The sequence below is a fragment of the Acipenser ruthenus genome, chromosome 24 (genome assembly GCF_902713425.1).
Source record: "Acipenser ruthenus chromosome 24, fAciRut3.2 maternal haplotype, whole genome shotgun sequence".
Classification (NCBI taxonomy): Eukaryota; Metazoa; Chordata; class Actinopteri; order Acipenseriformes; family Acipenseridae; genus Acipenser; species Acipenser ruthenus.
In genome coordinates, this window is record NC_081212.1 from 28,224,275 (window position 1) to 28,247,697 (window position 23,423).

Below are 23,423 nucleotides of genomic sequence, written 5' to 3' on the forward strand. Positions count from 1 at the left end.
AAAAAAAAACTAAGGAATTGCAGAGGATTTTTGAAATACCCCTAAGGTGCATATGTGTGTAAAGATTGCTATAAAAGCACTGTAGCAGTAGCTCCTGAGTCCCAGATATGTGTGGAACCCGGGGATCAAGGGGAGATCTCACTGCTTAATGGACCCAGAAGAATGAATCCAGCCTCAGTGGAAATCTGATCAACTCTGCAGTCAAGCTGCCAGGAATACTTTTAAAGACGGGGTTCTTCAAGGCTTGTTGTAATGGAGACCATCTCAAACTGTGGCCAGTGGAAAAGGGAATGGGGTCTATCAGACTGTGGAACTATCAAGGGGTCATTTACTTGTGCTGATCGATGGGGTAACTAAGTGCAATGCTTATTTACCCTTAAGGCAATAACTTGTAGGTACAGAATATTCATGACACATATACTATATCATGTTTAGTCATTCAGGAGCAGACAAGAGATCAATTCTAGGATGTGACTGTATAATTCTCTCCGCAGAGCAAAAGCAGAATCATTTAATTAAGTGTAGATGACTCAGTTTAAAGTGAAGGGATATGAAAACTCACTGAGGCACAAAACCCAGAAGAAGGTCTGTAATTTAAAAAACTTAAAAAAAACACGGTTGGACTCCATGAATAGGAGAGAACGGCACTGCAAAGTATACACCGTTCGAATATTAAAAAAGAAGACCTCACTGCTTTAAAGAGCACAATGCAGTTTCATTAAAAAACTCATAATTCTTTCAATATTAATCCCGAGAAAGTGCTCCGAGGTGAGACCAGAAGACTAGAGTTTCTTTGAGAGAGGAATTGCGCTACATTCAAATCAGACTGCTGAGGGGGAGGTCTGCAGACAGGAGGGATAGGCTGTGAGCTGTGTGTTGATGAGAATCATCTACATACTGCATCAGCTGTCTGTAAGGCTTATGGAATCCCAATAGCAAAGGGAAGCTCTTTCAACTGATCAAACACCATGTTCTGGATTATGGCTAGTGTAGCGGGGAAGCAATTTTAGCTCTGGCAGTAAATCCACAGGAGCTGTGGTTATTTTTATTTAATTCAAAAGAAGCAGTTCAAATAAGTAAAGTTTGCCGGCTGCACGCTGTATATCGCTGTGTTTTATTAGCCGCTGCATCGGGGTGAAGCGTTTTGTAGCTATAAGAACAGAAATGGTTCAGAGGAGCTGTTCTGTAGGAAGTATAAAGCATATATAACAGCATAAACAACAGGAAGGAGCAGTTTCATTATTGTTCAGAGTAGTCTTTTTTTGCCAGTTTTATATCGTTCAAATTGCTTCATGGGAATAGTTCATCAAACTACTATAAAAGCACAATTACCAATAAAATAAGGATCACACATATTTATTTCATATTCCCTGTTCTTAACTGAGTACTCTGTTTTCAAATCTCCACCCGTTTTGCACAATACCCATAAACACAAAAACAGACTTTTTACCGAGTTACTGAGTGAGTGTTATAGTGATGATAGTAACAGTAATTTATATTCGCTGTCAGGCCCAGCCCTGTATTGGGCCTCCAGGGTATAAGAACACTGCCTTGCCCTTGATTTGAAAGCCTTCGTGCCAGCTGAAGTTCCTCCAGTGCATCCTGTGCTGACATGCACCCCACCACCTTCCACCCCCTCATTGCACTGGAACATCTTATTTTCCATGATGATGGACAAACACAAACTGAGACTTCTCCCTCTTGACGTCACCTTAATAAACACCTTTCAAAGAGCAGTGCCAAATGAGCTCAGAAAAAAAAAAAAAAAAAACATGTTCATTGGCTGCCAGAGAGGACCAAGATGCTTGGATAGAGCACACAGGGTAGCAGCATACTCTCCTTGGCTTGTCACGAGCATTAGGGTGCACACAACAAATAAACAAATAGCAATTATGGTACAAAGACCTGCTGTACAGTGCCTTATTGCTGTATCAGTGTGCTATAGTGTACTTTAAATAGCTGACACAAAGCATGAGCACAGTTAAAGATAGTTACAGTGAATGCACGGAGGGCTATTATCCTGTGTTTGCGTGATGAGCAGCATTAATGTATAATACACAAATATGAAACCAAAAGCCAGCTCTTTTTGTAACCCTCTCTGTTGTAATTGTCTCTTAGTCACTCACGCTATAAACCCACTCGGATTTCTTGATCACTTGATTTCTTGATAACCCTTACAATAATATACTCATGAAGAGCACTGATATGAATAGATGCTGCTGCTCCTGTTCCCCATGGTACAGGCAACTCCTTCATCTTATTGTACGTTGTTTATGTAATGCATCAGGAAGAGTGAAATAAAACCCAGTAGCTTATCGTGCTGGTTAATATTGCTGACGCAAGTTATACCTTACTTCTTTGTGTACTGACATTTCTTTGCGCACCTATAATCCATAGCTAATGTACAGCAGAACACAAGAGAGTTTCAAAGTCTTAAGCACACTTAGTGAACAGAGAACCCCGAGGCAGTGTACCATTATAGTGTACTGTCATTTCTGAAAGAATGAGCTTCAACAGCAACGCAGGGGTGAAATAGTGGCACAAGGGCAGATTGGCTTTTCCAGGACACGGTTCATAGTAATGTCCACTATTACAACCAACCCTAAGAAACATCAATCTTGGAGGCTTAGAGGCTTCGGTCTTGACACCACAACCTAAAATGGTTGGTCCTGGCTCAAGCTGGGGGCTTTTGGCTGAGGTACAGTCATGAATCAAACACTGCAAGGCATCGTTCCGTGTAGCTTGACTTGGTGCCTTTGTGTGCCGACCCAGTGGCTGTGCTTATATAGCTTGTCCTCAGCCTTTTATTGAAAGCTGTACACATAGTCCAGAGGTAAGTTGCATTCCAGGAAACATGCATGAGAAAATGTTTCCTGCAATGCTTCTGCAGTATATGCAATGCTTCTGCAGTACATGCAATGTATCTGCAGCACATGCAATGCATCTGCAGTACATGCAATGCATCTGCACAGTTTCTTTTTGCAGTAGAGCCAGGCAAGGTTTTGAAATAACCAACGGATGTTTTTCTGAACATTCTGCTCTCCAGTAAATACAGTTACAAAAAAATCAATGGGGAATACAATATATTTTTAAAACACAGAAAAGAGGACTGATGAATGAGACTACACAGGGACACACGGTTCAACCAAGGTAAACTGCTCAATTTCAACAGCAGCCTTTTATATGAAGAACGATATCACAGCACAGATAATGACCTGGAAGTACAGTACGGCTTTTGGGAATCTGTCACGGGGAATCAACTGAAAGCAGCATTCCAGACAGGCCCAGCAAGCAGCCTGAATAGACAGCTTTTTCAATGCATTGTTCCAAAGCTCCGGACAGCAGCTCTTTCCGATTAGGCATTTAAAGGGTTACATCTTTTCTGCTGTTCATCTGACTAAAAGCTCCCGGTAATATAAGCTAGCTAACACGCCCAGGTAAGTGCAGAACACAGCGTCTGGACCCAATTGTATCATCACTGAACATTAAAAGTGTTGTCTGGCCATGAATGGTTGAGACGCTCCACAGTCCCAGATGGTTCCAGGCAACCCTGTGACTCAGGATAATGTGGAAAAGTATAATTCTGTCTCGCCTGTCAGATTCAATCATTACTGGAACTGTATAAACCACTGAAGAGCGGTCTTGCAGGAAGCACAGTACTGTACATGCACCAGTGGAACTGTGTGCCAGCTTGTTGTCACTGATGGAAGAAGTGGAGTTGTCATAATGTTGAGCTTTAGCTTATCGTGTCACTTATATACAAAATGATTCTGTGCTGAGCCAGAAGGACTGTGACTTTTGGGTGTGAATGTTGGAGAATGTTACAGTTGAAAGAGATTCTAGAAAACATGCGGTAATGAAAAAGTTTTTTATTTTACTTAGCATTGCCCACACACACACACACACTTTTTAACTCTTAAACATGTTATTCTTTTAACGTTTTAAAAGTGGGTTTGGAGCTTATTCTTGTCTTCATAGACATTAGAAAATGTTTGATGTGTAAACAGATTGATACATATGTTGTATACACATTTACTATACAGGTACATATACATTCAGTTCACAGATGTATAGTACCCTCATTTGAAGCAATTAGGCTGACAATTTGAAAAGCTACATGAACCTGCTCGGATTGGAGCACATCAGTGTCGAGGAAGGTCCAAGCCACCATATCATCCCCAGTTTATTATTGGAGTGATGCATGCAGGCCTCCAGCAGCTGTCACCAACTGACCCGGTCAAAGAATGTCTTGTGGGCTGGGTTCAAGGGAGTGTAACAGTTCCGATTGCACAGAACAGGTAGATTTAATCCCCACCAAATCCACGAGGCTCCCCGGACCTCTGCTCTTTATTGCCAGCTGCTTTCTCTTCCAGCTCATTGAAGATTTAGAAGCTCAGTTACACATGGCATGCAAGTAGACCTGTTTCTGTCATCTTAACATGGAATGGACCAGCTTGAAGTGCTAACAAGTGCTCTCGACAGGACGCTGGTTCAGCCAGCCTTGAAAGATTGTATAGAGGCCCCTAGCGTATGTGCTTTCTTCCATACTCTACACTGGGGTGTGAGCAGCAGATCGCTCAGCAGTGTTAATACCCAGAGTGCACTTGGTGATTCATTAAAGCAAATCACACCAAAGTTATGATTGCCCACATGTGTATATTTTTCAGTTGTTGTTATACAAGCACATTAGACGTCTCCTTTCTAAAAAAGTTCACTTGCTGTAATGCTTATTTTAAACAGTAAAACAGATTCTCAGGAATTAGAAAGTGTGTGAGATTCTGCTGGAGCTGTAGAGAGAGAGTGTCACAGTGCTCGAGACACACATTTAAACAAAAAAGTGATCATTTATGAGATCACAGTTTGTTTGTTTTTTAATAGCTGTTATGGTATATGCAACTTAGATTTAAATACCCAGGTACAGTTTTCAGGTAATTGTTGCAGGTTAATATTTTCTTATCCACCTGGATTCTGCCCAGGGAAAGTCATGTGCGGCACAATCGAGATTATTGTGATCGAAACAAAAGCAGTGCTTTAACCATACACCCGTTGGCTCATCTCATTTTTCTTAAATGTGCTTTGAAGTCCTGTTTCCAAAACCGTCCCTCTCTGTTTAGAAACTCTTTTGTTGCTTTTGATGTTTAGGTGGCCCTGCCAGCTGTGAGACGTTCCCTTCATGTAGCAGTAACTGTATCTGCCTCCCTGAACCCTGTTTGACTTGCTGTGGTAACACGATCATGCTTGACTGCAAAATGCAATAAAGTTTGATTTGCAAATATTGTCATCAAAGCAATGTGGCTCAGGGTTATAAAATGATCAAACCTGCCTGCTGCATGGGCGGGCCTTGTTAAATCGTCTGAACGACAGTGTACCCACAACCCTTTGAGAGCTTTAAAATCAAAGGCTCTACCAGAGGCATGGAAACCAGCATCTCTAGTAGTTAATGTTAGTTTCAAAGACAATGCGATAGAAATAAAAGTTTCTGCTGATTCCTGGTACGGAGTAACTTCCTGTGCAGTGGCTCAGATTCTCACCAATGCTCTAAACAGCAGTGCGACCTCACAAAGAAACACTAACTACTGCATTGTACTGTAAAATCTATATATCCCAAATTCAAATATACAATTAAGCCAGCAAAGAACCACAGGATCTTCAACACAAGATAAAGGGGGCCAGCTGCTAACTCTTATACAAGATAAGAAAATGGATTTAAAAATTGGATCCTAGTTAGGGCAGCTCTCCTTTAAGCAGTTACAGTATTTGGGGGATCTGTTGAGAATTTTGAATCTTACGTCCTGAATCTTAAAAGCTGCACACGCCCCCATGTTGTACGCTTTTTGGCTTGCGTATGAAAACCATTAGCACGGCATTGTTCAACACACATTTCATTTATTAAATGGTCTGAAGCAGCTGCAGGGGAAGTGCAATACTCTTAGGGTGTTATGAAGTCATGTTTTAGACAACCTTCTGCATAAACACATGTTTTAAAAAATGACACGCTGATGATAGAACTAACTCTTGCATTACCAGCAGAGTGCAGTCATTACAAAAGAGGATAGCAACAACCTAGGTTTTTTGGAATGGTGGAGGGCCCCATTGTCTTGAAAGTTGCATTCTGCATTCCAGGGTGAACTTGATCAGCACCAGTGTTGAGGTGTTCAAAGGATGATACTCCTTCCAGGGGAATCCAAGGACCCAGTCTAGTTTGAATATGTAGATGGAAGGAAGCTCCAATACAAATGGGGGAGGATACACGTGTGTAGTAGACCATCCCTCATGGATACCACATTCTTTTGAGCCTATTCCATGCCCATGGGGATCTCGGTTTCTATAGCACTTTGATCCCAGGCAGCTGCATTTCTTATCAAAACATTAACCAAACCCCTGTCTTGAGCAGATGCAATGATTTCATTACACACACCCTGCCTCTTATCTCCCATCAGAATACAAAATTGTATTATACAAATGTATTGCATTATTGTATTAGATTAACAGAGTAATTCAGTTTCTCTTTGACCGACCTCGTGGTCTTTTCCCAGCAGTTCAGCCCTTGAACACCTTGAAGAGTTAACTGGAATGACTCACCATGCCAGTAACAAACCCATTGTTGTTGCAAATTACACAGCTGCAGTCCAAGAATAATAGCGCTGAAAGAACTGCCCATAGCCTGTTTTCTATCTTGTGTCTTTACAGCATCACTGCTGCTCTGGCTAGATGAGTAAGCCTGCGTCTCTGTATGCACTCCCTGCCATCTCCATCTCTCTGATGTCAGATTTAAGAAGCTTATCACACTCAGGTGTAGCAACTCAGAAGCTAGCTGACAAAGCTGATGATCTCTTTATTACTGGTCAACCTGCTGCTTTGCTGAGCTGCAACAGTGCGCTGCAACAGTACAGAGAAACTCACCCCTGAAGTCAATAGGATTTAGTCTTGCCACTGGGGTTCTGTACCTAACCTGTTGCTGTAAACTGGACCTCTGCCCGAAGCTTCTGGCTTTCACGAAGGCACAGGTAAGTCTGCCTTAGATACAGTTTGTGAGAGTTTGATAGTCTTTCTAATAATGATTCGAATCCTATATTTGCAAATTGTATGACTGTAATTAGGTTTGATGTATGTGTTCTAATCCTGCTAACTGTTCGTTTAGAGAATATTTGCACTTGGTATCTTTAGTGATGGTCCGATGAAGTTTAAAGTCTGCTATTAATTTGCATGCAGTTGTAATTTTTCTATATATTATTCATTAAACAACTGGGGAAAATAACATGTAATATCAATCTATTATAATATTGGAGGGGTCTGTGAATGAAATGCCAGCTTGGGGGTATGAAACGTTCCATAAGGCTCTTTTCTCATCCAGGCTGTCGAGTCATTTTACACCAGATCTCGGACAGATCTCTTGCTGGTCAATGGAAGCCCGGCTGACTTGCAAAAAAAAAAAAAAAAAAAGAAAGACAAAAAGTAACAGAACCCAAATGTGAACCCCGTCATTTCATGCGGGTGTGTCTACATCCCCCAGTCTCTGCTGTGGAGCAGTGTGGACCGTGTGGCTGTTCTAACATCACAGGAGCCTCGGAGCTTGATGTGGTCCTCTCACAGCTTTACTGGGATGCACTGCTCTCACTGTGGTTTGCATTAAGAACTCTATTTAGAAACAGTTCTGCAATGTAATAAGTCACCCAGACAAAGCTCAAACAAGCATGCACTCCTCTGTTTACAAGGCACTGGGTAATTCTTGATTGAAACAAATACAAAGCACTTTCTCCAGCTACTCCCTTCATCCATGCTCCTCTGGTATAGCTTGTCAGCATCCTCAGCTTCCTTTGAAAGCCAGTGTAGACAGCTGAATCTTGACAGTGTGTGTGTATGTGGGGGAGGGGGGTACTGTGAATGCCAACCAAGAAAACAAAGCAGAATCCACAGCTACAGATACTGAAGGATTAGATAACCATTTGATAACCATTTTGATAGCCAACCATTTGAAAAAATACTTTTCAAGTGTGTAGGGCCGTACAGTATAACCTAAGGAAGCATAGTGATTTGGGGCTATATAGAGCAAACTCTGATGCTGGGCCTGTTTTTAGTTAGTAATTTAGGGGTCCTTAGCCTCCCATATGGATTGTCACGTGGGCTGTAGTTCCTCTGTATGTATTATGATGGCAAAATGCTATCAAAACCATTTCGATTCATGCCAGCTTTTCACCACACCATCCCATTATAAACACAATACCTACCTGAGTCAGAGCCTGTTAAGAGATACAGCCCCCTGCAGCCCTCAGTGAGCCCAGGTGTGTATTAGTCATGAAACAATGTTGCTCTTTATCATGTTTGGCTGAGCACTTTCTTCTGTCGTTTCAAAGGACCTGTGGTTTCCAGAGGGATTACCCCATTGTAATGGACTTAAGTGGGCTTACATGGAGTGGCTTGAAGCTCCTTTTTTTCTGCTTAAAAGCATCAGGTTTCTGAAGGTTACCATCAAGGGCAATAAGTCATGCCTCAAGCAGAGAATGACAGTTAGGCAGAATTTCGGGAAAGCTTTAGGGTTAGGACTGCCAAGGTAACCACCGAGTTGGAATTGTATCCCAGGCCTCCAGAACTGCAGTGTTTTTTTTTGTTTTTTTTCAATTTGGAATGCCCAATTATTATTTGTATCCGGTTCACTGTTGCAACCCCGTGGCGACTCGGGAAACAGAGGCTGGAACACACGGCTTCAGAAATGTGTTCCTGTCAATCCGTCATTTTTCGCACTGCGGATCCACAGCGAAGCCATCAGACCTATAGTGCCGGAGGATAACACAGATCTGATGGCTCCACTGCTGAACCGCAGGCACACTATCGGCCACAGGGGTCACTGGTGTGCGATGAACCATGGATTCCTCTGCCGACCTAAGCCCTCCCTACCCGGGTGAAGCTCGGCCAATTGTGCGCCGCCCCCTAGGAACCCCTGGTCATGGTTGGCAGTGACATAGCCTGGATTCGAACCTGCGATCTCCAGGCTATAGGGCGCATCCTGCACTCCATGTGGAGCGCCTTTACTGTATGCGCTGAACTGCAATGTTGAAGCATTAACGCACAGTCCCACCTAAGCCCTCTGGAATTATATGTTTTTAACTTTCTTTCCTCATAACCTGTTATTTGTGATCGATCTGTTTCATGTTTTCCTGGAATCTCTCCTGGTGTCCCTCGCAGGTCTTGTTGGTCCTGGATGGGTGGAGAAGGTTCATGAGGTAACCCGTGGCTGACATCAGCTGGCTGGGTTTGACCTGCCCAGATGTGTCTGGAAGTCGGAAGGACACATGCTGTAATGCTCTGTTTTCCTGTGTGCTTGTGTGTGTGTTTGGATCAAATTGAGGATGATGGAACGGATCAACTCCACCCTACACCAGGGACTGCTTTCAAATTGCTGCAAAAATAAATTGTGTAAAAATATTGATAGAAACTAGTGACATTCCTTGACAGATGACAAGGATACACAATTTAGTGTTATATACTGTAGGTACAGTTTAGTACAGTGTTCCTCTGGCAATTGTTGACCACATTAATGCACAAATGGCAAAACTAGTATGAAGAGTATGGGCAATCTGTGTTTAGATTTCTTCTTATTTTTGGGCACAGGTAATGAAAAGCTAGCTGTGTATGTGGTACCCGTCTAGCCAGCGCTGGGGTGATGAAATCAGGGAGGCGCTTAAACATATAGAAGAGATGCCGGAGCAGCAGCAGCACTCAAAGGATAAGATAGTGTGAGCTAACTAGTGTGAAGCAAAAGCACTTCCCAAAAGAAATCTCACCACATGGACGGACCCTGAGGGAGGATCGTCGCAGGGCTCCTGGCTCAGCCGTCACAAATCATTAGTGCAGATGGACTCTTGCGTTGTCAAAAGCGATCATCACAGATGGTGCTTGGAAGAGATGAACGATGGCTGGAATGAGGGCAGCTTGGGTTAGGTGACTCTGGAAACAGCATTAGCACGTGGAACTTATCACAAGCATAAAAGGCTGATTATTGGGCTGTATTCATGAAGCATTAGTGGTGACCTGGAAACGTATTCTTTGCGTCTCTCAGTATGCTAATCCTGAGTCTTCTGTAGTTTTTTAACCTGTAGATTTAATGTAGTGCAAGATGAGAACCATCGGTATGTGTGTGTGTGTGTGTGTGTGTGTGTGCGCTCACTGGTTATATTGTATATCGTATTTGAAGTATTATCTCGGAGAATGCCACTGTCTTTGTTTCTCTACAGGGAGAGTTTCACACACTGCTTGCACACACCGCTGTAACTCAGACATGCGATTGGACGGCACTGTCTGTTCCATCTGGTTCACTTTGATCATGGTTTCGGTGCCTTTGTTACCTTTGAACTTAGTCAATACTGGTCACCTCTTTGATTTTGTTGCATTGTTTGTATTGTTGGTTGAGTCACAAGCTTGTTGTTTTCATTTGTCTTTCTACCACAAATAGAGGTTTGGTTTATTGTGTGCATATTTTTCAATTTGTAAAAGTTAAAAGAAGGTATTCAGTTATTTATTGGCTAGCTTACTTCCAAGCACATTGTCATTATTACTGTAGACAGCTGGCTGAACCCAGATGGGTTTTTTTTTTTTTTTAAAGAATGAATCTGTACATACTTTACCAGCTTTATATTACAGACAGCAGTTGACAGCATAATAATAATAGTTTTGTGCTACAAATATATTCAAATATTCATTCATAGAAATCTGTTTCTGAGGCAAAATTGACCTTGTTAGTTTCCCAGGAGAAGTAACAAGTTCAGCAATTCTTTTGTTCATTGCAATTCTGCGAGGATAAAGAAACCACAATTACTTTTTGTTCAGTTTTTTTTTTTTGCTGTATGGTTAAAAATGTATGTCTTCTTTGTTGTCAGCGGCAATTCTGTTTTTAATTTTTACTGCAAAGTCATTTTCAATGTTTATAGGGGGGGGTGGGGGGGTGGACAAAAACCTGCCATAACACTGTTATCCAACACCTGCCATAACACTGTTATCCAACACCTGCCAACAACCCTTATAAAAGTCTCCCCTAGCAGAAGCACAGCAGAGTGTAATAAAGCATGGTAAAGCATAGGTACACATTTTAAAGAATAGCAAGGTATGGTAAAGCATATTAATAAGCATGGGGCAAACCAGGGTAAACTATGGTAAACGCACAGTATAACCATGAGAAAACCACAGTAAAACTGCATTGGTAATAAAAATACAAGCAGCCAGTCTGGCTTTTGTGTCACAATATATATCAGCTGTAGACTCTGGGTCCTCTTACTTTCCTGGCATGAGTGCTTTATGAAAATGATTGCAGAAATTAGGAAGTATTCAGAAATTTTATTTGTGCAAAAGCTGTTGTTTTTTTTAACAGGATTTTACTTCGTGGATCTGGCTTCTAGTTGAGTTTTATTCAATCCGCCCCTTTCCAAAAGCGATTTGCATGCCCTGTTATATATTGTGAGGGAACTGATTAATCCTTGTGATTTCTTTTAAGGAATGCTGTTCAAACATGAAGAATCATAGTGAGGAGCCCAGTTTGTTTTAATGCTGGTCACGCCCGCACACGTACACTGCTGAGCACGATCTGTCATGTTGGGCATTCTCTCCTTACTACCAAGCTGACCTTTCTTTCAGTATCGTCACAGTGATGCATTTCTGAGAAGCAGCTGAAAAAACAGAGTAAACAGATACATTGCAGGAAATGTAAAAACAACAATAAAGTTGCTTCATAATATAACTGTGTTTGGACAGCGGACTGCAGATGTCCTTGCTTAGGGCTTCTCTTGACCTTTGGTTTTGAGTCCTGGTTCCAGTATGGCACTTTACATTAAGTGTCTCTAACTGCTGTGTATTTACATAGTAGTTACTTAGAAAATACATGGGTATGCACACATAATTACAATGTTATTATGCATAGTTACAATGTACTTAATGTGTAAATGTTTTTGCGCGATATATGCAAGTACATGAGAAAAGGGTTAGGGTCAGGGTTATACTGTAAAATCTGCTATCTGTGAATATCAGCACAGAGGCAGGACTGGATGAGAGGGGAATATCATCCGTGCTGCTACCTCTCGGTGATTCAGCTCACTCGCACTCATAGAGATCCTGGGCTCTGATAAAATCAACATGGCAGATACCATGCGGCACCTCCAGGAAGCATTCATCCTCCTTCCAAGAACATCTGCCTGGATGATCTGTGGAACAGGAACATTCTGCCTGCTCCAGATAAGATGTGTGCTCAGCACTCTGATGAAACCTGCCCGTATTGGGTGGCAGGGAGGGGGTTAAAATCCTCCCTGTAAAAACACGTGAGAATGTGGCTGGAGCCGTGAGTTGATTAAATAATGAATTAAGAGTGGTGATCAGCCCTCCAACACCATCTGTTGCCACAGGTGTATAAAACAGGTGTCACGGGTGTTAGTTAGAATGAGTAGAGTTGATGTTGGTGATAGAGGTCGAAGTCTGTGTCCCGTGTTGTCCCGTGTTGTCCCGTCCTGTGTTTACGTTTCGTGAATTTTTTTAAAACCTTTTTGTTTTGGCCCTTGTGTCGTTTGTTTTGTTAACTGTGTTTTTGTAAATCTTTGTGCTGTTTTATTTTTGTTTATTTCTTTATTAAAGGTGTGCCTTAGCGCAATTTAACTTGTAGCACTTTGTCTCTGAGTCTCTGTCCATGCCAATACCATCTGGGCTGGGAGGCTACCGCGCCACAAGGACAAATGTTCACGATCAAGACAATTTACTTTTTCTCATTAGCTATATTTATTAGATTACACATATTCTATTAGTTTAATTTCATGGTCTTTAATTATTTCCACACATTTTAATGCAATCTTTTATTAGCATAAGCTAAAACGAGAATGGTGTTTGGCAGAAGATGAGCTATGCAAAATACCCTTAATATTCTAAAATCAACAGACTCCATTGGGTAAATTGGAAGAAGATATGATTTGGTTACTTAGTGGGTCTATTGCACTCAAAAGCACTGAAGAGAAAATATTCTTCCTTAAAATCTATCATTCTTGACACCTGTCTGTCTGTCTTCTTGCTTGTGGTGTTGATCAGTCTGACAGAATCATTATTTTAAAGCTGCTATGGTGTTTGGCACTAAACAAACAATCTGTAATTAGAACATAAGAAAACCTCCTTCAGGCGTTCTCCCCACATCAGAGTACCATTTACACTGCTGCCTAGGGAGCTGGACGCTTCAGTGATTCACAAACTTTATACTTTTTTGTGGCTTTCGGGCAAACTGGAACTCTAAATCCAGCAGCAGTAACCAATGAGGGACTGAGATATTGTAGGCTGAAGCTAGGATATGATTGTTTCTTTTGATACAAGATGCATTTTCTTGTTGCCAGTATACAGTATGAAAAAATTACAGCTGATGCACATTCACTTTTAACATCTGTTGACACATGAAGCTGTGGTTGCAGAGAAGATGAAAGAAATGCCTTGAACCGATTCATCTGGTTAATAAATCAAATAGATTTTCAGTTGAAAAGTAAACGCAAGGCTACAGCTATGAACAGCCGCAGTTCCACGTGTTTGAACGTATTCAAAGTATGAACGGTGCTTATTCCATTAGGGTTCATAGAAACCATTCCTTTTTAGAATGTTTCAACATCAGCATCATCCGGCAACAGTGAGGCTAACGAAGACGTTAACGAGCCATTGCATTTAATGGATGGGATGCAGTCCTTTTGAAGGGAGTCTGAATTGCAATCAAACTATTGGCGAGTGGAAAGAGTATCCTCGTTCAGAAACCCATTCGGAAGTTAAGAATCCAAACAAGTGTAGCTAATGCCTGCACCTCAGCCCTCACGCATACAGAAACCTGAACATGCATACAGCTACTCCAGGGTGTAAAGAGGTTGTTCATGTGGAGGAACTCTTTGGCTCCTTCATGCAATAACTCCTGAAGCGTTATGAAGCACCTGGTTTCTCTTTCATGCTTCATGAATTGTGGGCTGACAAGAGTGGGGGATGATTAAAGCCTGATTAAAAAGATATCGCTCTTACTGAAACACGGTCTGGCCTTAGGGGAAGAAAGAGTTTTGTTTTTCTTTCGAAAAAAAAAAAAAAGTTTTACAACAACAAATAAAATGTCACTAATGGTCTTATTTTACTTCAGGCACACGCAACACAGTAATGAACCCCAGCCCTGAAAGTAAACTGGGTACACTTTAACGTAATGCACTAAGAAGTCGAGCACTATAATCAGGAGAAACATCCCTCCTTACTAAGAGTAAGAGGAAGAGGAAGGTAAAGCGAACATTAAATTTAACAGGGAAAGCACAATGGGGCCTGAAACAAAGCAGACACAGATGCGATTGCCTTATCTTGGCCGCTGTTGTTGTTCGGTCTGGTTGCTGCTGTAAATCAGCTGTAATAGGTGTTGTGAATTTTCACCTTGTGTTTCCAGACTCCGAAACCGCTGCTCCACATTGCTGGTGAGGAAAGCGTTTGTGATGATTCCTCAATGTATATATTTTTAATAACTGTAACTAGGCTTATAAGCATTAACATGATACAGGCATTGACATGGCAGTTGGATCAAGTAGTACTTGAGAACTGCTGGGCATGTGAAAACATTTTCTGATGTTGACACACGCACGCATGTTTGCATTCCTATATTTGTGGGGACTTCTCATTATATTTTTATTTACTATTTCTAACTCCAGTCAGACAGAACCACACAGGGTGAAAGTCGACAACAAGCTAAATATTTTGGCACTTTTTTTTTTTTTTTTTTTTTTTTTTTTTTAAAAGGCATATTTAGTTATTAAAAAGGTGTTTTACAAAGTGGGGACGTCCACAAAACGTAATTTTTTTCAGGAGTTACTTTCTTTGTGGGGATATGTGACAGGATTGACCGAGGTTTGAGACTCAGAGACAGTTTTAAAGTTCAAACTAAAGTTTTTAATAAACAAAAATACAAAATAAATAGGCACAAGGGCCAAACAAAAAGGTTTCCAACACAAAATAAACACAAAACAAAACTTACAAATAAAGTTTCCAGGCTGGGCGTTGCCTTCACTGGTCGCAAAACAAACAGAAAACAGCACACACAGAAAACCCTCTCTTCCTCTCCTTCTAGAACTCTCCTCCCTAGCCAGGGCCTCTCCCCTGGCTTTTATCCCCTGTGGCTGGAGCCCAATTAATCAATAATTGCTAATTATTCAATTAGGGCTCCAGCCACATTCTCACATGTTTTCCTGGCAGGGAGGAATTTTAACCCCCTCCCTGCCAGTCCCAACCATGTTCATAAAGACGGGGCAGTCCCCCGTCACAGGATATTTTCTCAAATTTTGTCTGCACATTAATAGTATTACCTGCCCCCCCCCCCCCCCACACGCACACACAGTAAGTTTGAGTAACGTCATCGTATCTTGTTTTGCTTGTAAGCGAGTGTTTCGGCTGTGTGGGAGAAGAGCAGAGATGAAAACACATGATCAAAAGTTAGGCCATTAAGACAGCATCTAAATCTACATTGGATCAAGAGCTACAAGATAATGCACTGCATCTCATCACTGGGGCTCGAGAGAGACTCTACCATGATCAATCAGACTGACAGCACAATTACACCAGCTCCCTTAGAACGGGTGGGAGGGAATTTACTGTAAAACTTTCATTTTGTCAGATGAAAGGAACCTGATTGCTGGATCTTAACTTGACACCTGACTGATACGATGGCATGCAATGAGATTATCACCGTCTGGAAAGTTTGTCTGTCGCATAAAATTAGCGTTGGAATCGACTTGAACAACAATTTGTTTTTTGTCGAAACACTCATCAATTTAGACAACAGATGGAGGGTTGGAGGGCTGATAGCCACTCTGTAAATTTGAGAAATGTTCCACTTATATAATTTCTTACAGTGGGAAGTTAAGGGGAGGAAAATCGTTACAATTCTTCTGCATCTTATTGGCATTGGTTTAGATTTTTGGAGCTGAGAATTCTTTTTTTTTTCAACAGGTTATATTTCGATGCTTTACTACAGTTAGCGAACAGTCAAAATAATAACAATATGGATTGCATTCAGGTCTGTGTGTCTGATTTTAAAATAGCTTGAGCAATAACATGACTGCAGCAACGCCACTAGAGGTGCAGTTCAGCCATTTCAGCCTGTGCATTCATCAATGTCATAACTCCTTGTTAACTTGATGGATTGTCTGTGAAAATATAATTCAGCAAAATTATGTGGCCGAAAGTGTTTATGTTGGTATTGTAGTGATATCAAATAAATGGTTGTATTTGGATAAATCGGTTGGTCTGCAATTTGTGGGTGTCCCACGTAATTCAGTTTATACACAATCAGTCAAACGTTTTGGTCTAGCGGAGGGATCATGTGCTCCCCCATGTTCTATTAAGTGTGCAGCACAACCCTTTATTATATTACAAGCTGTGCAGTGAAAATAAACAATTACTTAGTGTAAGCTGTGCAGTACTGTTTATTGCACGCCCAATTTACTTTTTCAGATAATACACTGGTGTTGCTGTGCCGACCCTGTGAAAGGGCACTACCAGTTACGCAAAGAAAACGCTTAACCACAGCAGTGTGTTGCAATCCCAAGAAACAAAATCACATGTAAGACAATACTGTTAGATTGTCTTCCTTTGTTTGCATAGTGAGGTTAAAGCCAGGTGAAACGTATTGGATCGTGCAAACAGGTTAATGCGCTCTGTGTCACCTTTCACACACGGGACTGGATTCAAACCATTTAAACGTTGGAAATACACCATACTTCAAAGCGCTTTTCAGTCCCTTAACCCTTGAAAGACCAAGCTTTCATTACACATTACACATTGTCATTACACCCATCTTTCATGGACTGTTTCGTTTTTTGTGAAGGTTTAACATTCCCCTCCTATGAAGATACAAAAAACACACATACACTTTGAATGAATTCAAGATAGGTTCCAAAATAATATATGCAGCTCACCAAATGCAATAAAACACACTCAATTCTATGGGCTTTTGAGGGGGCTTTTCAAACACAATGTATTTGAGCTGAGAGACCAAAGCTGGTCCTTCCACTCCTGGTCTTTGTTCCAACCCTGTTCTAAATGGTGTAATTGAACCGATTAAACCTCCTTCCAGACCCTGAAGGAGTTAATTATAACATTTTACCTCTTAAAGCTGCAGTGGAATGCCCTCCAGCACTGTGATTGGGCACACCTGCATTACTGGATCAGGGCCCTTTGTTTAATGGATAAAAGGCAAGGTGGGTGTGTGTGTTACGCAAATGACCCCCTAATCGGTCCCGAGGGATGGGTCCAGACTAGTGAGAGAGCCGAGGACAATACCTGACCTCGTGGCTCCTGGCACTGCTGACCCAGTTTCAATAGCGGTGCCGTTCCTCACATATTAGAAAATGGAAGTGTGATGAACATGTTTCGCAGCAGCAGCAGCAGCAGCAGCACAATGTGAATCACACCTCAGAACAGCCTTGGAAATAGCACACAGGGAGGTGTGTAAAACAGTCCCTTTGAAGAGGCCTCCCTCTTTCCAAACTGTAAACTACAGTGAGTTCAGTAGCGATTGAAACTTCACTGTGAGTGATTGCACACCTTCCCCCGGGCTGTGTTAAAGCAGGTGCATGGGGTCCCTTGCATAGCTACTGCAGCTGATTGCCTTTGCAGTGTGAAGATAAGGCAGCAGTACAGTGTATGTCATTGGAAGGACTCTGCCGTGAGCATTACCAGGCGTTGCTAAGGTAACCAGGGATATTACGCCGCGGCGAGTGAAGAAAGGGTCAGACAGGTGACCCCAGCACTTTGGTCACCTGAGTGTGTTTAAGTGTGGGGTGTGAGCTCTCAGTGGTGACAGTCACTTGTAATAATTTTCACTAGCAGGAGGACAGGAATTTGGAGCGATGATTGTAACACTGGAATGGTGCCAGAGCTGTTTCAGAAGATCAATAATGTCCTGTTTACAGGCACTTGTCTGCTTTCTGAGTAAGGTGAAGGACTGCCCACTCACGTGTACCGAAACAGTTTACGTCTGTCCGTTTTAAAGGAATTTTGCTAATGGATGCATCACAAAGATCAGTAAATCACTTGCATCCCTTATAAAAGTTTACCGCAGTGTTTTGTCATGGTATTGTCACAGCTGTTCCCATGGTTACAGCAGCATTCACCATAGTTTACTCTAGTTTGCATGTTTATTAATATGTTTAATCACACCTCATTATTCTTTACAATGCTTACCTATACCTGACCATGTCTTCACTGCCCTTTATTACACTTTGCTCTGCTTTTACTATAGGAAACTTTTATGAGGGATGTGCCGTAGTTTTCAAGCAACAGGTGTATTCATTACATCTCTTTTATTTTATACGTTTGGTGTGTCACTATGTCGATTCTGGGTAATATTGAAGACCTGAAGGGGTTAAGATGACGACTTATACTGAAGCTGCTGTAGACGAACGCAGCGGAATCAGAAATCACTAGAAGCACCATGCAGCTGGCGTATCCTACATTATTTTGCAGTTTTATTGTGCAATCTTGTTTTACTATACTGTGCATGCTTTAAATGAAAGTGAAGGACTATGGCTGATACTAGGCAGCTCATAGTGCATGCATGGATGGTGGATATTTTCAGGCCTTTAACACTGGGTCAGTAAGTGTCTCATAGCTTGGCTGTTCTGCTTACAGCAGTGCAGGGTTCGGTTCATTCCTAGCAGGCTGCTTTTCAAACTGGCATCTGACAGCTGTGCTGCTACATTACATCTGGAGTCAAGTGAGGCCGTTTCAGCCAAGTCTTCAGAGTGCAGCCTGCCAGTGAGCAGCACCAGTATGTGCTGTAATTAGAGCTGATGTTATTGTATGCAGTTGAGATGGTGATTGAATTTCGCACCAGTCCCCTAACCCTCTTTACATGACTTCAATAGAATGTAAAAACGCCTGTTGCTGACCTGCAGTATCTGTGATTAGTGGGCCGTGGGCAGGGAGCGGTGCTGGAGGAGAGTCCTGGGCATCGGCACGCCTGGCACGGGTTTGAGCATGGATTTAGTTCTTACATGGAGGTATGTGAAGATTGCACTGCTGTCCTTCCATGTTAGCGGCAGGAGCAGCTGGGGACCCCACCCCTCCAGAGCCACAAACAACAAGAAGAAAATACCCTTGGCTTGTTTCTTATTAACAGAAATAAGGCATGAATGCAGTGCTGGGATGTTGACATGCCGTCTGGTTTTACTGTCAGGAGAGACTGAGGGAGCGGTTGAGGTTAGGAATGGGATAGGGTTGGGGTAAGGTTTAATGTAGGGTTAGGGCTGTGGCTAGGGTTCGGTATAGGGTATAGTTATAGACTGATTTTCAATAAACTTCCGATAGACAATTGCCAGTGTTTTAATGAACATTTTTACACTCCCCCTGCCTCCCTCGTCTTCATCCACTATACCTTCAAAGCCTCTGAATCCTCTAATGAGAAATGATGCTGGACACAGCCTTGTGCTGTATACTCACTGTGTGTGTGTTTTTAATACAGATGACAGTTTACAGGACCAAACATGATTGCAATTACAGTATACTATGGGAACCGACCCCAGGGCACATCAGCTTGATTGGTCGGTTCTCTCTGATTGTTATTTGATGTCGGTCATCTGGATGCTAATCAACAGAAATAATTGCTTTATGGTTTTTAGATCCTGGGAACTAACCCTTTGTGTTGGCTTTAGATAGACCACTTCCCATTGTGAAATGTATTATTTTGTTTCCTAACCAGGCAGATACTGTTTGAAGCAGAGAGACTATGCACAGTCACGCAGCAACAAGGGAATGAGGGCACTTTACATTTCAGTGATTGTAAGCACAGGGATTGAAGCAGTCAATATTATATAATGACTTTTATTTCCATTCATTAAAACACAGGCTATCACTGCCTATTATTTCAAATGACCTCGCTTGTGTTTTCCTGGGACTCACAAAGTTGAATCTATCTTGGATCAGCGCCGATCTCCATGGTTTCTATTCATTGGTGCTCCTACAGGTTCTTCTAGTTTCTGCATCTCACTCACGCAGGGGTGTTTTATCAGAACAGATATCTTGGCATTATTTATGTGTACTTGTTTATGGTTTCTTCTCCAGTTGAAGTGGCGTGTATCGGTGTAGCACAGTGCCAGTGTTCTTGCCAGGGCACAGTTTACCTTCACTTTGAATCAACTGGACTAACATGTGAATTGAGTTGTGAGGGTCTCAGCCCACAATAATAAAATCCATTACAAATTGTGCTGGAATAAAACCGAGCTCTGTCCATGGCAGTGGCTCAGAATTATCCAGGCAATCCTTTAGAGTAAGCAGAGTTAATGAATTACTTAAAAAAAAAAAAAAAAAAAAGAGTTTGTAGCTTTGAAAGGTTGCCTTTATCACACCAGCTTATATCATGCTCATTTGTGAGATGTTGTAACAATATTTTATTTAAGTCTTTAGCGCTGGTGTCCGTGTTTGTACAGAGGCCTACATATCTATCTATATATAAAACAGTTTTAGATTTAATAAGTCCTAAGTCATTACATTAAACAGACAGAGCTACTGTGCAGGCAAAGGAGCTTGCTGCTAGCCAGGGCATGCAGTTCAGTGGATGGAAGGCATGCCAACATCCCTAAACAATCTACAAATCATTGATGTTTCAGCATGTGTTTTAATGCTGGTGACTTCTCTGTGCCATGTACTCAATCAGTAACAGTTTTTTTTTATGTTATTATGGTCCTGTTAAACTGTTTGGGAAGCCTCTGTAATCCCTTTTAGAGCTGGTTAATAATTCATTAAAGCAGCAGATAATTTAAAGAGACAGGAAGACATTGCTCAAGTCTGCCGTCCAGTAAGATATATGATGCAATGATGGTTCTCCCACCAGCTCTTAGTAATCCCAGGCGTGTGCTTGTTGCACCATTAGCTGACGCAGGCCCCTGTTTGTGTCTGCAGGCTTGTTCATTGACGTGAAGATCACTGGTTGCATAACTAGAGTAAGGGTTTGGGTGCCCGCAATCCCCCCTTCTCTAAAGATGTAAATCAGCTCTGCATGGGTTTTAATGTTTATGCATGACTGGAACTGCCAATCCCCAGAGTGTTCTTTATATGTGAGCGCCTGTCTCATGAAATTAAGAAGAGGCTGGCTCAAGCCCAGACAATCCAATCACTTTACCTGAATAAACAGGGCTGCAGTTAACAAACACTGAGGACTTCAAGCAGCCCCCTATAGCCATCTAGTTCTGAAGCCCCAGTTTGACCAATGGAGGCCTGCTCTTTCTAAATGTCTCAGTCAATCAGAAGTTGATTGCAATATTCAGTCAAATCCTTTAACCAGTGATGACATCAATGTACATAATCTGATGTTCCATGAAAAATGTTTTCATAAGATAAGAACACCTGACGCAACAAGATCAGGTTTAAAAATCTAAATTCTACTTATCTGATTGAATGTTCAGTACGATGTTAAATATGGTAACTGCTATGGCGGATGTTCGGAGAACACCAGAATCACTCATTAAGAGAGGTACGCAGATTCGGTTTCCCCTGCGGTTTCTATTCTGTAAGTGCAAAGTAACTGTTAAATTACACTCTGCTGCGTGAATGCACATTTCCATTTCTCTGCTAAAAATAACTGCCTGCTATGAAGTGTAGGAAATAATTGCATTTTTAAAGCAAAGGGTTTTTCTTTTCAACCTCTGAAGCACTTTGATGCCAGGATGCAGTCTTTCATCACACACACACTCGACAAGGGCTAAATATTTTATTTTTCCTTGTTCAAACGCACAGTAATCTAAAGATATAAAGAGCCCCTTCAGGCTTTGTTGCAACAGTTGAGAGGCGTTCGGAACGACAGGGCTGTCTGTTGAAATGCACATGAGAAAACGTTACCCTGTCAGCTCAGAAGTCAAGGCAGAAAAAAAGAAAACGTTCATATACCTATTTTAAAGAGACATTGTGGATTCAGACTGAAAGAACTGTCCTAAGAACCTGGCCTGTACAATTAGACTACATTATGAGTATCATTAAGCACAACGTTTGAATTAAAGTGTGCATCTGTAACGGTGCCTGTGAGTATTTAAATATGCCACGTTTAGATGAGCAGAATAGACTCCAGCGTTCTTCCTGCTGAACTGGTCTTCATATTGATCAGGCCACAAGGTTGTTGTGTTCATTCCTGCTTTCATTTTCTTTTGAAACCCAATGCAGCATCATGTTTAACAGCACTGATGAAACAAAGAGAAACGGCTGTAGACATATTGGTGTTTATGTAAATGATTAAAACTGGCAATGAATTGCAAGCAGACGTTCTAGTAAACCCTTTTAAAACCCTGCTGATCTTGAACCGCAAGCTCCACATGGTCTTGATTCTCTGTGAAGTAAAGGATGCAGAGCAATGATATACTGCCAGCTCGGCAGGATTCTTGTTTAAAGGCAGAACTTTGCTGTGCCGAGGCTGGATTCCATTACTCTCTGTTACAGCACTGCTCTGTCGGGACAACCCACCAATAACAAAGCGTGCAATCGTGGGCTTCACTGTGGAGACCCCCCTCCCCTTCACAGCCCACCACTCTCCATCGAGTTCACAGGAGAGCTCAATGATGTAATGTGCATTGCCTGGAAGCAATCCTTGCGCTGATGCATTTTTTTTTCTGCTTGGTGGTTGCCTGCTGCATGTGTGTATCAGCTATAGCATAGACACCCTTAGGGAATTTCTGTACAAGTGCTGTTTGCTGCTGCAGCTCATTTCTGCTACTCAGTGCCAGAGAGAAATAAAAAAACCCCGGTAAGACTGATTTTATTCTTGTAACCACATTTTGTTCATTTTTTTGCATGAAGAAAAGGAAAGTTTGAAGTGTTACAAATGGCATAATAATGTGGGGGGGGGGGGGGGGGGGGATGTTTGCACAGCACTGGCTGCCGTGTGTCTGCGAGGCTGGGTTTTTTGTCGCTCAGATGGTGGGTACCATGGCAATAGATTGCTTTCTGTTGCCGTGGTTGCCGTTACTGCTGCCTCTGCTGGCTCTTGCTCTGCCTGTAGTAAGGTTCCGGTAACCATGGCGAGAATGTGGGATTCCAGAACTGGCTTCTAAATTGATGAGGATGTTACTGGGCTCGCTGGGCTGTCAGGAGGTGATTTTTCTTTTCCAGAATTAATATATTCGGATCTTGTCTGCGTAAAGCAAACCTGTTAGATATAAAATATAATGATTTCATTAAATATTCAAAGGAACTTAATATTGTCTTTTTTTGTTGTTTCAATTATTATTATTAATATTATAATTATTATAATTATTATTTTATTGTTTTACAATTTCTAGTTCCATTTCAGTATCTTGTTATATCTACTCTCAAATTGAAATTGTCTTATTATTTATTTTTTTGCTTCAGTATGTGGGTGTGTTTCTTTTTTTCAAACAATGACAGCAGATTTAGTGAAGTGGGTTCATCATTTCAAA

General features: G+C 41.7%; 1 protein-coding gene across 4 annotated transcripts in view; it reads left to right on the top strand.

The window, feature by feature from the left end:
* The window catches only part of LOC117429815 (semaphorin-4B-like), an 84,364-nt gene that overhangs the window by 13,612 nt on the left and 47,329 nt on the right, over positions 1-23,423 (top strand). The window contains exon 1 of one of the 4 annotated variants that reach the window (XM_058999116.1): positions 6,734-7,007. The exons of 1 other annotated variant lie outside the window; for it this stretch is intronic. The gene's annotated coding sequence lies outside the window, so the exon portion shown is untranslated. Of the gene's footprint in view, positions 1-6,733; positions 7,008-22,612; positions 22,751-23,037; positions 23,098-23,423 lie in introns of those variants that run through there. 2 more of the 4 variants (XM_058999115.1, XM_058999118.1) reach the window with 2 other exon arrangements.